The sequence below is a fragment of the Tachypleus tridentatus genome, chromosome 3, assembly GCF_004210375.1.
Source record: "Tachypleus tridentatus isolate NWPU-2018 chromosome 3, ASM421037v1, whole genome shotgun sequence".
NCBI classification, from domain to species: domain Eukaryota; kingdom Metazoa; phylum Arthropoda; class Merostomata; order Xiphosura; family Limulidae; genus Tachypleus; species Tachypleus tridentatus.
This window is the reverse complement of record NC_134827.1, coordinates 77373331-77386425: the sequence shown is the minus strand read 5'-3', so window position 1 is coordinate 77386425 and position 13095 is coordinate 77373331. Positions and strand designations below refer to the sequence as shown.

General features: G+C 35.9%; 1 protein-coding gene across 2 annotated transcripts in view; it reads right to left on the bottom strand.

Moving 5' to 3' along the window:
• Positions 1-9151, bottom strand: part of LOC143247252 (uncharacterized) — a 56791-nt gene extending 47640 nt beyond the window's left edge. Inside the window, exon 1 of one of the 2 annotated variants that reach the window (XM_076494990.1) lies at positions 9018-9151. The gene's annotated coding sequence lies outside the window, so the exon portion shown is untranslated. Of the gene's footprint in view, positions 1-4646; positions 4978-9017 lie in introns of those variants that run through there. The other variant, XM_076494987.1, reaches the window with a different exon arrangement.
• Positions 9152-13095: the final 3944 nt, after the last annotated feature.

Below are 13095 nucleotides of genomic sequence, written 5' to 3'. Positions count from 1 at the left end.
AACGCCATCACACAAGAAAAAATGTAAATAAAACCAAAAACAAAACGTTTATTACCAATTGTTTCAAGTCACACAACGATAAAAAGGCTTGTATTGAAGCGTTTAAAATGTGTATCAATGTTTCTCCATTATTACATTCATAAAAAAAAAAAAACACTAAAGGTTTCACCAAATATTTGAGCTGTTTTCTATAACGTCATGTCCTTGTGGAAAACAATTGGCTTACTACCTGTATACGTCATACACAGTCAACTTTTGAAGTCGCGATGATTTGTTAGACAAAGTATTTATCTTCTGGCTCATACAATTGCGCGTTTTCTTGCCTGTACATAAGACAACTGTTGATATTATATCTCTAAATAGCTCTTGTATACGTCACAATTACAAAGCGATCTTGACTAACAGATGGCGTTGATTTTTAAAAAAATATTTCTATTCGGTGTCAATTGTACGAACGTTTAATGGCATCGTTTCGCTTAAAAAAAAACTGTATATGAAAAGCTAGAAAAAGTAAATACAAGTTAGAGGAAACATTAGGGCTTCATTGATACGTGAAAGATAAGGGAAGAAAAGATAAAAATATGCTTGTGATACTTAAATGTCAGGACTTAATTAAAATAAGGAAAACAAGCTTATATATATAGTAAAATCAAGCATTCGTCGATGTATGGAAAATAACGAAAACATTAAAAACGTACTTATAAACGAAGTCCTGGTGTTTACATTATGTGAAACGTTAGAAAAAAGAAAATAAATAAGTTTAAAGTAGTTATATAACATAATCAGATCGATGTCGCCCACCATTAATTTTTAGCCGCGGCATAACGGCTCATAGAATGGATCTGAGTGATTTTTTTTTTCAAGTACAAACTGTTACCTCGCAGCTCTATAATTTCTTGATCGATTTGAAATCTAATTACAGTTTTGGACTCAGGAGGTCAAACACTCTCAATTGATGTATTTAACCACGCCCAAGGTCTCATAGATTAAGTTAATATAATACTGCCTAAAAGAATTCTAATTTGAGTCCAGGCTAGTAGAGATGCTGATGAGTAATCAAATCGAATCGAGTATACATGTATCCCTCACTTTGTACTGCTGGTGCACAAAAATATGGCTAATAAAAAGTGGAGAAACAATGGTATCGTAGATTAATTTACTCTTATCCTGCCTAAAAGAAATTCAAGTGACGCGGCTATTGAGGATTCCCTGTTGTTTTTAATCGAATTACTGCAAAACAAAAGTAATTTTCTCTGTACTAGTTCAATGTGGCCATTAAAAACATACTTAGGATCATTAATTTTCCGCCGGATCCAACAGTGCTAAGTTTCGTGACGAAATCCCACTTATCAACGCGTAGCATGTTTATGATATAAGAAAATAAAATTACATTTTATTATACGCATGACTGAGTTTATACAACACATCTTATAACTTTTCTCTATCGATACGTATCTGTGTAATATCGTGGATTATTTTCTTTGGATATTTATACTATTTTCTGGTATATGTTTCGTTTGCACTCTTGTAACAAACGGGGGGTCTGTGGACCGATTGTAAATTGTTGAAGGCAGAATTAAAAGATATTTTCTTACAAAATATTAAAACTCCACCACAAATCTTTAAATACTTCTTTTCCTTAACGATATTACTATTAAACATTCCAGTCCTTTTTTTTCAGTCTACCAAAACATGATGTAGGATTTTATTAATATAATATAATATAAATATAATATATTTACTAAGCCAGTAAAACAAAAGTAATTATATTTATTTTCCTTCAAAGGAAAACAGCGCTTGATCCAAGTGGATCTACATCGATGATCCTGATTCTAAAAGTGAAAAAACTGCGTTCTTGGTGGTAGCAGAGATATTGGTTAATTGGATCTCTTTCTGTTACGTGACCAGCAAGAAATAAACGTCAGGAAATGGACTAAGAAAATACTTCAACTTCTCAGACGAGAGCAGGCCCCCTCATATTATCCGATATTCATTTGTTTATTTGAATCCCCCTTGAAAAAAAAAAAATCGGTTCTGATCCTGAAATACTATTGTTAATGCAAGTAAATGTTCCGAGTTGCAATTATGACCAAGAATATGAAGAATATGAAAGGTAAAACGTGAACTAAAATAGCATTGAAGTTCACTAGTGGTATTTCACATACAGAACTATTAAGATCTATGTTATGTATTGGTAAAAACACTGTCCAATATATTTGTAAGCCAAAGCTGTCGTAATTAGCCATCATCACGTTTTCCTGTTAGTACTTCGTACAAGAACAAAGATAACAAAACTTACCTTTTTGTATCTTTAAGAACTAAAGATTACAATATTGTGGAAAATTGGTTCATTCCAGGACAGTAACATTATCAATACATATGTGTGGAAACTATTCAAACAAAACTCGAAAGAAAACCGCAACAAATAAATACCGTAGCGATTGTTTACAGATGTGTATTTAGGGCTAAGTACAAAAGCGGTTCGATAACTTTTAACAATAGGAAAACACAAGCTATGTTTTTGTTTCTATTTGTTGATAATAATTCGATAGCGAGAAGTAACAATTCATGGGTTGATACTGTTTAATTTGAAGTGTTTGTTGTTAATTCGACATCCATCACGCCGAATGGGGCCGACATGGCCAGGTGGGTTAAGGCGTTCGACTCGTAATCTGAGGGTCACGGGTTCGAATCCCCGCCACACCACACATGCTCGCTCTTTCAGCCATGGGGAAGTTATAATGTTACGGTCAATCCCACTATTCGTTGGTAAAAGAGTAGTCCAAAAGTTGACGGTAGGTGGTGATGACTAGCTGCCTTCCCTCTAGTCTTACACTGCTAAATTAGAGATGGCTAGCGCAGATAGCCTTCGTGTAGCTTTGCGCAAAATTTAAAAACAAACAAACAATTACGCGGAATGTGAAGTTATATAAGACGACATGGGAAGAAGGGCGGCTATCAAGTTAATTCTTTCTCGCCTATAAAACAAAATTTAAAATCACACTGAAATAAGTTCCATTCTGAACAGCATTTAAATGTTACAGTTTACGGATCAAAACAGTATTTAACTACCAATCAGTGATGTACCATGTAACTATTAAAAAAGCTCTCAGAAAATCCAAGAATTATATTATCTTTGACATCAAGTGCTTTGTGTTGTTAATTTGAACTTGTCAAAAACCTTGTGATGTCATGAAAGATATTTCTTCTGACCATAATGTTAGAACATAATGTTACTTTGGTTCCTTTTTTTACTACTGCAGAACCGACAGATAAATGGTTGACTGTTTTCAATATCAAAGGAAAAATAAACCACTTTATGCAACTTGTCTCTTTACCACTTTCCATTATTTGGTTATTAACCTTTCTGAACTACTTGACTACTAATCACCTTTTGTAATTGGCTATTAACCACTTTTTGCTCCTCTATAATTAACCACTTTGTGAGGCTACTCCAGTGAAGAAGTGTCAATCAGGTGGTTGATTAACTTAATGAGGCTGGTGTATCTGTCTTCTACATTATTACTATTTACACGTTTGCGTGTGTAGAAAACGTTTTCCATATTAAAAACCCAGCTCACATTCAAAGGTGGGTGTGTGAAAGGCTACCTTTTTACAGAGCAGAAACAAGTTAATTAGACTTAATTTAAGAAATTCTAAAATAAGCAAATGTTTCAATATATATATATCAATAACTTTAGATTACGTCGCTTTCTGGTCCAAGAGTTGGTCACCACCTTTTCCAAAATTCAAATAACTTTAAAGACATTTATATCGACAAACTATAACACTTCCGGCGTGTTTTAGTAAGTCGTTGCTGTAATCGCTATTTCAACACAACTTCAAACATTTTTATCAGCCATGAGATAAGCCTAACATCGAGTTAATTAAAAACTTTCACACGATTAAAAAAACCCAAAAACTTAATTGTTTAAAATCGAACATAATACAAGTTTCACAAACAGGTTTGCATATTAATTGTTCAATAAAGCATTAACAACAAACGAAGTTTATGTTCAAGGTTGATTTCGATCATTCCACCTATAACATTTTTCAGTATCGAATGACCTTTGTACTTAATATCACCAAGAAAGTACGCGGCGCTAACGTCGCATTTTTGTTTGTTTTATGTTGTTGTTCCTATGGGGGTATATTTTTATATTGTATCAAAAACACTACCATCCATGGTTTGGTTATTTTTAGCACCAAGTTAGTTTTCTTTCGTTTTTAAGTATTTTATAAAATACATTGTTTAAGCTCTACAGTAATGTCAGTATTACGTTAGCAACTAAGTGGCCATTATCAGTAAACATGGCCATTATAAATGAGGGTTGAATTGTGTGTTTTGGTTTCTGATTCCACCTTAACCTGAGTGATTGGCCCAACTGGGTGACCTTTTTGACCCCTCATACCTTCCTTGCTACAGGCCTGTATCAACTATTACGACCATATCATAGAAATTGTATCCGTGACCAAGGCCAACAAAAAAAAAAAAAATAATACCTTTAGTTAATTATACCACTAAAGCACTTTATCTTGATAAATTGCTCCAAATATAATTACGACAAATAAACCTTCTACATTATGATAGGACAATACAAACTGCTAAAAATATAGTTTTCTAATAGAAAGTATACGGTACTCACTTTAATTTTACAGGAATGACCTTCGCACTCCTGTACCTTCTAGTTCGTAAACCTAGCTGAAGGTGGAGAAAAGCTATCGCAGCCGTAGAAACCCAACCAAGCTCGTGGCGCGAGGCGTTCGATGACAGACTTCTTTCCACGTAAGATGTTTGGCGTATTCGTGATTCGCAAACGTGAAAGCTCTTTCCTTTTTTATTAACTTAGATACACATAAAGTAGAAACACCACATATTACAGAAGTGTCAACGTAAAATGCATGACACATTCAGTGTTTTGAAATGTATCAACCTCCATTGCAGCAACATCGAGAGATGTCGTTCAATTATGAGGAAAATTACGTCAATCTCCGCAACATATTAAACAATCACAGCACTAGATGACAGCACAAGCTATTATAGTATTTTGATATTATGTGAATCAAATATAAAATTATATAAAAGTTAAAAAGCATAAAATATACATATTACCGGCCAAAATCTTAAGGCTAATGAACATAAAGAAAAATATGTATTTTGCATTGTTAGACTCAACCACTTAATTGAGTGGAGCTTCGAAAGATGAAAATAAGAAAAGGGAAAATAAAAATAAAAAACTTTTTTAGAATTGGGAAAATGTGAACACTGTGAAATTAGCCCAAATAATAACTGGTCAAAAGTTTAAGACTATACTGAAACGAAGTGTTAATCGGTAAACACGTAACGAAATTTAGTAATTTGTGTTCAAGCAATGGCAAAAGCTTAAAAGTTGATAGAGTTTGAAGGTGGCAGAATTGTCGAGCTGCAAAAGCAAGGTCTCTCTCAACGTGCCATCGCTGATAAGATTGGGCGTGGTAAAACTGCTGTTGCAAATTTCTTAAAAGAGGGATACGGAACGAGAATTTCAAGTGGTAGCCCAAAAAGATTTCGTTGAACAGGAGGATTCGACGGGTTGTCAGGCAAGACACCAGCCGATCGTCGAGCTAGATTAAGGCCCTCTTGCTGGGCATTTCCTACTCTGTTTAGGACTTCTTTTTGGTATGGTCTTAAACTTTTGACCAGTTAGTATTTAGGCTAATTTCATAGTGTTCACATTTTCCCTATTAAATGCTAAAAGGTTTTTTATTTTTATTTTCCCTTTTCTTATTTTCATCTTTCGAAGCTTTACTCAAATATTTTTTCTTTATGTTCATTGGCCTTAAAATTTTGGCTAGCAGTGTATATATATATTACCTTCAATCTGCGTCCGACGATTAAAATGAATAATTATGCTGGCAGGTCCACCTTTTCCTTTATGCATAAAAATGTCAGTATTTGTTTGTTTTGAATTTCGTGCAAAGCTACTGGAGGGCTATGTACACTAGTCGTCCCTAATTTAGCAGTGTAAGACGAGAGGGAAGGCAGCTAGTCATCACTACCCACCGCCAACTCTTAGGCTACTCTTTTATCAACGAATAGTGGGATTGAGTGCCACATTATAACGCACCCATGGTTGAAAGGGCGAGCATGTTTGGTGCGACCAGAATTCGAACCCACGACCCTCGGATTACGAGTCGAACGCCTTAACACGCTTGACCATGCTGGGCCCAGTATTCAGTTAGTTGTAATAATTACTAGTAACCAGAACAATTATAAATCACAATTAAATTGTGTGGTTTGTTCGTACTCCACACCAATCTGGGTTTGGCCCGGCATGGCCAGGTGGTTAAAGCACTCGACTCGTAATCCAAGGGTGACGGGTTCGGATCCCCGTCACACCAAACATTCTCGCCCTTTCAGCTGTGGGGGGGGGGTTATAATGTTACGGTCAATCCCACTATTCGTTGGCAAAAGAGTAGCTCAAGAGTTGGCGGTGGGTGGTGATGACTAGGTGCCTTCCATCTAGTCTTACACTGCTAAATTAGGGATGGCTAGCGTGTTTTCTTTGCTCTCATTGTCTGCTGGGTCACGTCCCACTGCAAAGAAGTGGAATTACGTAAACGTTTTTGTTTCTGCTTCTCATGTTTTACTGAAGTTTACTACTAAATTACTTGTTTTTTACAGCGTGAAAGTTACTACAGTCTATTTATTCAACCAGTTCTATACCAGCTTTCCCTCATAACTTATACTGTTCACAACCAGCTGATGGAACATGGCTATGATAATTTAAAATTAGAACGAGTATTTTAAAACAACACTGAACTACAAAAGTCCGAAGTTTTTGGTGTATTCTTTCTATCACTAATAGTGAACTACAAAAGTCCGAAGTTTTCGGTGTGTTTTCTCTGTCAACAATAATGAGCTACAAAAGTCCGAACTGCAGATTCCCATTAATTCCATGTTAAAGAATATACAATAATGAGCGACTGCTATTCACTCAAATATCTTCAAATTCAAACAGGTATGATTTAATTATGTTTGTGGATATCTGATGTAACGAAGGGCTATCTGTGCTCTTCCTACCATGGATATAGAAACCGGTTTCTAGCAGTATAAATCCACACACATTACACTGTGTCATTGGAGACTCCTCCCCCCATAAATAAAAGAAGCTCAGTTTGACACTTTGAACCGAAAGTGACTGTCGCTTTTATGTAGCGCCCACAGCTGAAAATGTGAAGCATGTTTAGTAGTACCACGTCTCGAACGCCGGACTCTAGGATCCACAGTTTGGCACGTTAAGTTCATTACAGATGTCACGTGAAGACAACTGCAGTCTTACACACAAACAAGCTGCATTTTTTTTTAAATACTCTCCCACTGATGAAATCTTTCAAGAACGTTACAAACCTTAAACTTTTAGAGAAAAACCTGACGTATTGTGGATACGATCATTTGAACGGTAGAGTTTGACCCATGTCTAATTCCTTCTTCTTTTCACATTCCGATTGTCCAACTATAGCGTTTTGCTTTTTTTTTTTTTTTTACGGAAATTGAATCAATTCGGCACTTTGGAACAGTAGTAAGTTTACGGAAATAAAAGGCTTAAAACTTGGGTTCGGTTGTCCGCAGCGGACAGGCAGGTATGACTTTCTTCTGAAACAAATAGTTCTTTTCTACCTCAATGAGTTTTCGTTATAGAGTTCTTTCAATGGTAATTTGTGTTTAGAATATTATAAGATTTAATGTGTGAATTGTGAGTGTGTTTTCTTATGGCAAAGCCACACCGAGCTTTCTGCTGTGTCCACCGCTGTACCAGCGAAGAACTATGGATTTATTGTCAGGTTATGAAAAATCTCACATAGACACTTTGTATCATCATAGGCCATTAACAAATGTGCATTATTTATAGTTTGTTTTAGCATAATGCCACTTCAGGCTACTTCGTGTGTCCATCACAGGGAATCGAATCCTGGATTTTACCGTTATTACTGACTCATACGTTATTTATATAAGTATGCTGTTGTTTGTTTGCTATTAAACACAAAGCTACACAAAGGGCTATCTATGATCTGCCCACCATGGGTATCGAAACCTGGTTTATAGCGGTATTATAAGTCCGCTGTGCTACTGGTAGGCATAAGTCTGCTTTTGTTAAACAAATATACGTTATTTATTATGAGTCGGATAATATTACAAAATACACATTTCTGTAATAAGTCCACTAGGGTTATAAAAGGTTATTAACTGTAATTGATCCGCCAGGGTTACATAATTGTGCTTTATAAATTCTGAATCGGTTTAAAATGTTTACGTTATTTATCATAAGACTGCTAGGTTAAATTATATGCAAACGATTACTTTTTGTTTTGTAATATGTTTCACCTAAGACTTCAAAACGTCACTGGAGTTATTAGATATCGTAAATCAACGCTCTCTGTACTTAAAAATGATTTCACACACAATTCTCAAGACTGGAATCGATAACCACCAGAAGAGATGGAGGAACTAAAGTAAGAATTAAAATTTTCATCTTTATAACGCATGCGTAAAACTTATGTAATGATGGTACAAAACCCCAGATGGAAAAGTCTCAAGTTTGCTTCAACCCCTTCTCCAGAAAAATGTGCAATTTCTCTACGATACAATATTCTAAAAATTAATAAAAATAATCTCTGTCAAAGAACGTTGAAACACAATCTTTCCATACAAACGATTGTTGGCTTGTCCTTCCATTATTCTACATACAGAGCAAGTTATAACATGTGCGATCTTTCCTCTTTAGGGTTAGCTGTATGGCAGTGTAAAAGTCGTCTGCAGAAAGTGGAAATATTTATATCACAAAAACAGCTTATAGAATTTCACTTTGTGGACACCAGACATAGGCTCAGTTCCAACTTTACTTATTTATCTCTAGTTTCTGAAACCTAACTATTATGCTTGCATTTCGTCACAAAGATTAAATCTCTAGGAGTTAAAAAAAATTATACATGTAAATTGTAAGTCGTTTGAATAGAAAACGTTTTGTCGTACTTACAGAACTGGTTCGAAGGAAATGCTGTCTAGACGTTCAATGCTTGATAGAAGTAACGTTAGGCCTGAAAAGTTACGTTTGTTTTTGTTTCCCTTATGTCACCGTAAACCAGAGAAATAAGTAGTTCTCTAGAAGAGGTGAGGTGTGATATGGCACGAATTCCATTCAAATACAGACTGTTGCTTTATGACGAACACATGTTGTGCATTCCACAAATTCCATTAACCAGGTGCACTTCGCTTTTTATTATCTAAACATTGTAGCTGTTGCTATGGTTTCTTACATTCATTGCAAGATAGGTAGACAAAACGCGTGAAGAAAAAAAATACTTGTATTTTTAATTGATTCAATATTACATATTATAGGCGAAAAACCCTTATTAGAGTTTTCCTGTTTCTCTTGATATTAAATAATATAAGAAATATATTTTTTAAACTTAAATACAATTGGAAAGTAAGAGGAGTTTGTTTCTTTGTTTTTGAATTTCGCTCAAAGCTACAAGAGGGCTATGTGCACTAGCCGTCCCTAATTTAGCAGTGTAAGACTAGAGGGAAGGCAGCTAGTCATCACCACCAACCGCCAACTCTTGGGCTACTCTTTTACCAACAAATAGTGGAATTGACCTTACTTTTATAACGTCCTCACGGCTGAAAGGGCGAGCATGTTTGGTGTGACAGCCGAATTAAAATAATTGATTGTAAATATTTTAATAAAAAGATCCAAACACACTATCGAGAGGATTGGAATGACTTTGTAGTAGAGTTGACAAGCCAGGTTCAAACCCGTTCAACATCACACAATGTTCTATGAGTGCATTATAAGATTACGAGTCAGTTCCTTGTCATGTATAGTGGGTAACAGGGTGCTGTTGACTTCAACGTGGGAAATAGCCTGCTCATATCCAAACTACAAACATTTTAGGCTTAACCTACAACACAAAATTCACGTGGATGGAACATATAAACGATATTAGAATGAAAGTCTGGCGACGTATGAATAATACTAGTAGTCAGACAGATGAAAACAGGGGCTTAAAACATTTATTAAAATCTTCATTATTAACATGTGCCCTTTAATAGAATACGCATGTCCTGAATGAATTAATATAGCATAATCTCATATCAAAAGTAAATTACAACAACAAATAATTTCTTATCCACAACAACTTTAAAAGAACCAAAATCTGTGTCGTAAACCTTCCCACGTACCTTAATGGGCAAGTTTACAGCCTTTATTAATACACTCCTACAAAGTTCGCTAAATAACTTCAACAAAACCAGGTCAAAACGAGCTATTGCGAGAATTAGGCCGCTACGGCATAGACGAAGAAAGTAGACAGAAACATAACCTAAGACACTTACAACTAGAAGACCTTGGTCATGTCACTAGTTTGCTACTCACGTAGTTCTGTGTAACGCCCTCACAATGATTTAGTCTAAAAAAACCGTGTTTTTTTTTTTTAAGAGAGGTAGAAACCACATTGGCCTAGTTACTGTGTCAACTACTGGGAATCAAACTCCAGATTCTAGCGTTGTAGGTCCATAAACTTACTGCTGCCTGAACCGGAAATTGTGTCGGTATCACCGGAAGTATTTGCAGTCTGCAGAAATAATATCAACACATTAAGTACCTTTATAATTACACACATGGCCTTGATATGGATCAGAGTATGTGAGGGGTACAGTCATTGATTCCCATGTTGTAATAACACTGTTGTGTTCCCGTCGAAATAAAATACACTCACTACCGATGGAGGATGTGTGCAACATTGTACCTGACCCGACAAGGCCTGACAGACATAAATCCAGGCGAAGAGGAGGAAAATCCATTTGCAGGGGGAGCCATAAATACAGGGTGGCCCGTAAGTCCCTACTCATCCAAATGTTATTATGTTATATTCAGACATAAATCCAGGCGAAGAGGAGGAAAATCCATTTGCAGGGGGAGCCATAAATACAGGGTGGCCCGTAAGTCCCTACTCATCCAAATGTTATTATGTTATATTAAATTACGCATGTATTACAATTTTTTTTTTCAGAGAAACATGGCCGATGTTGAGGAAAATGTCTCACAGAACATGGCGTCGCATAATATTATGCAGCGAGAATGAGGGACAGCACACAGATACACTGGATGGGTAAGGACTTACGGGCCACCCTGTACAATAACGATTTGTTGTTTGTATTTTGAATTTCACGCATATTATTCAAGGGCTATTTGTGCTAACTAGCAGTAGGAAATTAGACGGAAGATAGCCAGTCATCACCACCCACCGCCAACTCCTTTATCAGTGTATAGTGGGACTGATCGTACCATAATAACGCTCCCACGGATGAAAGGGCGAGCATGTTGGGTGTGAGGGGGATTCGAACCCGCGATACTAAGAACACGAATCAAACGCCTTAACCATCTGGTGGCCATACAGTAGCGAGATGAATCGTTATTAAACCGAAATAAATGCATTTAGTTTTTCATGAGAATGCTCAGTTAGCCAAATTTTCAAAATATGTGTTTAAAGCGTTCAACTCATCCAGGTTGTATGGTACAATAGTTTTGAATCGTGAGGATAAACTGTACGTCAATAGAAACGAGGCAGTCCAGGTATGACAGCCCTCATATATCGCTATGACTATTTTCTAGGGATCTTCCAAAGGTTAATAAGGGTATTATCAATTTCATAATCAACAGTCTCTACTGCCAAGCACTCGGGCTGTTCAGCAGTAACTTTACGGACTTACAACGCTAAAACCTGGAGTTCGATTCTATGCGGTTAACAGAGTGCAGGTGACAAAGTGAAAGCTTTGTTTTAAAACAACAAAAAGACATTAATTGTATAATTTAAGTTTCGCGCAAAGCTAAACGAGTGCTATCTGCGCTAGCAGTCCCTAATTTTGCAGTGTAAGACCAGAGGGAAAGCAGCTAGCCATCACCACTCTCCGCCAACTCTTGTGCTGCTCTTTTACCAACAAATAGTGGAATTGATCGTAACATTATAACGTCTCCACAGTTGAAAGGGCGAGCATGTTTGGTGTGACGGGGATCCGAACCCGAGACTGTTAGATTCCGATTCGAGTGCCCTAACCTCCTGGCCAGAACAATTAGGACTTTCGCTCCAAATTGTGAATTGTTCACTAAACGTTTCATACAAGCAAAATGACTTCATCGTACCAAAAAGTTAATTTGATCAAGTTACTGTATACTAAATTAATACAGTTCTAGGATTACAAATCAAATTAAATGGTGAACTGTTTTAAATTGAAGTGTGAAAGTTTGATCGTTCATCCTTTAAAAGTAAGAAGATCGAGAAATATATAGCTGAATATTCTGTTGTTGTTTTTTATTGTAAAGCACAAAGCTAGACATGTTTTGACTGCTGACCGTGCGGCTTCCCAAAATTAGACATAAGAAAAACTGATAAAGTCCAAGTCTAAATTTCTACAATCTAGAAAATTAAATTATGATAATTAAAATTTTTAGACACGGTTCTAGAATATTTTGAACGTCTATGAAATACCACAACAATAAACTGTTTACAAATAAAAAAACAAAAAACGTTCGGTAAATTTCACTAATAAGATATCTCATTTGTATTTCAAAATTTACTTTTTCCTTCTGATGCTCTCCTGGTGACTCGGCAATAACTCACACAGGTTACAATACTAAAATTCGGATTTCGACATCCATGGTAGGCAGAGCATAGATAGCCCACTGTGTAGTTTTTTTTTTTGTTTAATGAGAAACAACCAAATATATCAGGTGCTTTCCAATCAATAATACCTCAAATTAAAGTTTTGGATACTTTATACGTCAATAAATGAGATTTCGTACTCATGTTTCCTGTCAAAGTAACTTTAGATTCAAGAGTTCGACTTGCGGATGGTGTTTTATGTGCTTTTCTTGTGGTGCAACGTTTCAGGTTCTGTATTAAGGGAAGACTCAGCATTGACGGAGCTCACACATTTATCTCAACATGAACTTAATCCAGCTGCCCAAACACATTAATCATAGTTTAATGTTTAGAAGTTTGTACCTTCGAAGAGTTTTTCTGAAACTTATTGACGGTCTCTCACTAGAAGCATAA